The sequence below is a fragment of the Chrysochloris asiatica genome, unplaced genomic scaffold, assembly GCF_000296735.1.
Source record: "Chrysochloris asiatica unplaced genomic scaffold, ChrAsi1.0 scaffold00129, whole genome shotgun sequence".
NCBI classification, from domain to species: Eukaryota; Metazoa; Chordata; class Mammalia; order Afrosoricida; family Chrysochloridae; genus Chrysochloris; species Chrysochloris asiatica.
The window spans coordinates 9,097,043-9,101,801 of NW_006408647.1; the positions used below are offsets into that span (position 1 = coordinate 9,097,043).

The window sequence follows — 4,759 nt, forward strand, 5'->3', positions numbered from 1 at the left end:
TTAAAACAAATATTTGCAATGAAGAAGTCATTGGTCTTGCATAATTCTATCATGCGATCTTCAGCATCATTTCTATCACCAAGGTCATATTTTCCAACTCTTTGTTTCCAACCTTGGCAATCCAATTGCCAGTAATTATCAATACATCTCTATTGCATGTTTGATGAATTTCAGAATGAAAATGTTGGTTGGATTATTTCACCAGCAATGACTTTCACAGTTGGTGCATAAATTTGAATAGTAGTGATGTTAACTTGTCTTCCTTGTAGATATATGGATATTATCCTATCACAGACAGGGTTGTACTTCAAGTCACATCATGATACGTTATTTTAAAAATTTTTGGTGGGTGGGGGTGTGCACAAGACAGTGGAAACGACATTTATTACTGAGCCATAAATTAGGGGGGCAGCAGGGAGAGCGGCAGTCACGCCCTGGGTGTCTGCTCTCTCTCTCTCTGTCCTCCTGGGCTTGGATTTTGAGTTCCTCATCAAGGGGCGCCTTTCATAGGACCACCTTGGACTACAGGTAGAAGGGGCTGCCCACAGAGTTGTCATTCACCTTGAACAAGTGATCATCGTTCTTCTGGATGTCCTCAGGGCTCAGTTTGGAAATGTTGAGAATCTGCTGGACATCCTGAAGGCTGAGGCCAGAGAGGTTGGAGGCAGCAGCTGACTGGTGGCCGCACAGCCTTGGGCATCAGCAGTTGCCTTGCTGGCTGCAAATTCCTGCTGCAGGGCCCAGACAAAGGACCTGCCTACCACCTGCATGATCATCACGATGATCTGGGCCAAGTACTTGGACATGGCAGCCACTCTGCTACAGGAGGGAGACCGGCTCCGACGTCCCTGGGCCTGCAGCCCCCCTGATATGTTATTTTTGATGGTGACTATAATACCATTCATCTTTAATTTCCCCTTCTCCTCTTAGTAAACCATGTGATTTTTCTGATTCAAAATGTCCAATACATTTCAGTTCACTAATGCCTAGAATATTGATGTTTATGCATTCTATTCTATTTTTGACAACTTCCAAATTTCCCCGATTCATGCTTCATACATCCCATGGTCCAATTATTAATGGCTGCTTACAGCTGTTGTGGCCCATCAGCAAATGAAGGTCCTGAAAGCTTTACTCCACTTGCTTTATCATAGTCAACTCTACTTTGAGGAGACAACTCTTCTTCAGTCATCTTTTTGTGCCTTCCAAACTGAAGGATTCATCTATCAGCACTATATCTGACAATCTCTGGGAAACTAGTTGATTTAATACTGGAAGGCAGGATGGAAATGGGGAGAGTGCAGGCATATTGTGGAGACAATAAGAAATGTCAGTGTATGATTTGTATATGAATTGTTTTGAGTGGGAAATCAATTTGTGGTGCAAACTTTTACTGAAAGCACGATTAAATGTTGGGTCAAAAAAAAGAAAAGAAAAATTTTCACTAGCCATCAGATGCTTTTAAAGTTGTAGTAATGTTGTTCAGTATGATAATTAATTGTAGTAATTAAATGTCAACAAGTTTATTTTGACTCATAACTTTCCTATCTAGGGTTTCTGAGGCTTTAAACCTTTGGAGGATAAGAAAGCCTCATCTTTCTCCCACTGAGCAAATAGTGGACTTGAACAGCTGACCCTGAGTTCCCAGTACAATACTTATCCTACAGAATCACTTTGCTCCCATGATAATTAATAGCTACTTAAAAAGTACACAAAATAAATGCCCAGGAGTTGTTATTAGGTGCCATCAAGTTGGTACCGACCTATAGCGACCTTATGACAGCAGAACGAAACACTACCCTATCCTGGGCCAACCTCACTACTGTTGCCACACATGAGTCCATCGATGCTGCCACTTGACCAACCCATCTCGTTGGGGTTCTTCCTCTTTTTCTCTGACCCTCCACCTTACCAAACATGATATCCTTCTCCAGCAACTGGTCCCCCCTGCCAATGTGTCCAAAGTATAAGAGATGAAGTTTGGCCATCTTGACATCTAAGGAGCACTCTGGATGCACTTCTTCCAAAACAGATCTATTGGTTCTTTTGGCAGCCCATGGCACTTTCAATATTCTTCTCCAACACCATAACTCAAAGGCATCAATTCTTCTATGGGCTTCCTTATTCTCTGTCCAGCTTTTGCATGCCTATGAGGTAATTGAAAATACCATGGCTTTGGGTCAGGCGCACCTTAGTCCTCAAGCTGATGTCTTTGCTCTTCAACACTTTAAAAAGGTCTTGTGCAGCAGATTTACCTAATGCAATACGTCATTTAATTTCTTGACTGCTGCTTCCTTGAGTGTTAATAGTTGATCCAAAAAGAATGAAGTCCTTGACAACTTCACTCTTTTATCTGTTGATAAGAATTATTTTTGTTTTCTTTACATAGAGATGTAATCTATATCTCCATGCCAAAGGCTGTGGTCTTTGATCTTCAAAGAGCCCAGGAGTTAAAGTGTCCTAAAAATGTATGTGTGTAATTTACAGCTTGGTTGTAAAGTATCCTAAGACTTTGAAGTTAAAAAAATGTTTTAAGAATGAAAACGGTCAACAGTTGACATTGGAATAATATCGAAATATAGTTTTTTGTTGTTGTTGCTATTTTTTCTTGTCTGGTTTGACATGAATTGACTGAAATAGTACCATACAGATAATACTACATTTTACTATTGCTGTCCTTAAAATAGCAGAAAGAACACATTAGTTTATATGTGAAGAGTAAAGAAAAAATATTTCAAAGTGATGCTAATCTATTCAATCCGTATTTTAAAAGCCTGCCCAATTTGACTGTGCATTTATTTTGTTTTGTTTTATAGAAGAAGAAGAAAAGTCTTAAATAAAATCAGTGGGAACTTTCCTTTTGTGCCAAAATTTTTTGTCCTTTGTCTTAATACATTATAGAAAAAGCTTATTAACTTTTCAGTTCTTTGACTATACTGCATGTTTTACCAATATGGATCTGCCAAAATAATCTGCTGTAGTGTATACTTTTATACATAACTCACAATGATAAATCTAGAGTGCATACATGTGCATGTGTATATACAGCTATAGAGATGTTCTATGGTTTTCTTTACCTTACTTTGAAAATTTGAAAAGAAAACTGAGATTTGAAGTTGTAGTTCCAGGGAACTTATGTGTGCTGAAGCTAATACTTGGGCTTCTAAGCCATTCCGTCCAACAGTTACAGCAAGTTCAACGAATCTTTATTTATGCTAAGACAGATATTTTTTAAGCAAAAAAAAAAAAAAAAAAGACGAAGAAGAAGAAGAAGACAAATGATAGTTTAAATAATAATTTAAAAAACTAGTTACTGTTCACTTAACTTTTAAGAAAGTTAAGGAATGCTTTGAAATCATCTTGAAAAACTACTATGCATCAGGGTAATTAATGTTTTACAAAGAATTATACATCATTCTGTCACAAGAATTATAGTTCTCTTTGTTGTTGTTAGGTGCCCTCAGTTCTGAACTGACTCATAGTAACATTATGCACAACATAACAAAACACTGCCTGTTTCTGCTCCAACCTCACAATCGTTGCTTTGCTTGAGCCCATTCCTGATGCCTCTGTGCCAATCTATCTCACTGGGGACTCATCCTGGTTTTTTCTGACCCTCCACTTTACTAAGCATGACGTCCTTCTCCAGAGGCTGGTCCCTCCTGATAATATGTCCAAAGTATGAAAAACAAAGTCTGGCCATTGTGGCCTCTAAGAAGCATTCTGGCTGTACTTCTTCCAGTGCATATTTGTTTGTTCTTTTGGCAGTCCATTATACTTTAAATATTCTCCAACACCATAACTCAAATGCATCAATTTTTCTATGGTCTTCTTTATTCATTATCCAACTTGCACATGCATATGAGATTACTGAAAATGCCATTGCTTGGGTCAGGCACACCTGAATCCTCAAACTGATAACTTTGTTTGAACACAGAGTCACTATACCAAAAAGAAATAGTCAATGTTCAACCATTTTTAGATGTAGCATATGATCAAGAGTCAATGATACTGAAGTGCACTGAGAGCACTGGAAGAGAACAAGTCTTCAGGAATTGATGGAATACAAACTGAAATATTTCAACAAATTGAGGCAGCACTGGAGGCACTCACTCAACTATGACAAGAAATTTGGAAGATAGCTACCTGGTCAACTGATTGGAAGAGATCCATATTTGTGCCCATTCCAAAAAGAGGTGACCCAACAAAATCCGGACATCATTAGACAACATCATTAATATTACATGCAATTAAAATTTTGAAAAAGATAGTTCAAACTTAATTTTGCTTGGATCCACAATCAACACTCATGGAAGCAGCAGTCAAGAAAATGCATTAGGCAAATCTGAAGAGCAAAGATGTCAGTTTAAGAACTAAGGTAAGTCTGAACAAAGCCATGATATTTTCAAAAGCATGTAAAATCTAGACAATGAATAAGGAAAACTATAGAAGAATTGTTGCTTTTGAGTTACAGTGTTGGAGAAGGATATTAAAAATGCCATGGTCTGCCAGAAGAACAAGCAAATGTGTTTTGGAGGAATTATAACCAGAATGCTCCTTAGAAGCCAAAACAGCCAGACTTTTTTTCTCATACTTTAAACATATTATCAGGAGGGACCAGTCTCTGGAGAAGGACATCATGCTTGATAAAACGGAGGGTCAGTGAAAAAGAATGAAACCCCCAATTAGATGTATTGGTACAGTGGCAGCAACAATGTGCTCAAGGGTAACAATGATTGTGAAGTTAGTGCAGAAGCGG

At 38.2% G+C, this 4,759-nt stretch overlaps 1 pseudogene; it reads right to left on the reverse strand.

The window, feature by feature from the left end:
• Positions 1-327: 327 nt before the first annotated feature.
• LOC102826921 lies at positions 328-806 on the reverse strand (annotated as a pseudogene).
• Between the last annotated feature and the right edge of the window lie 3,953 nt (positions 807-4,759).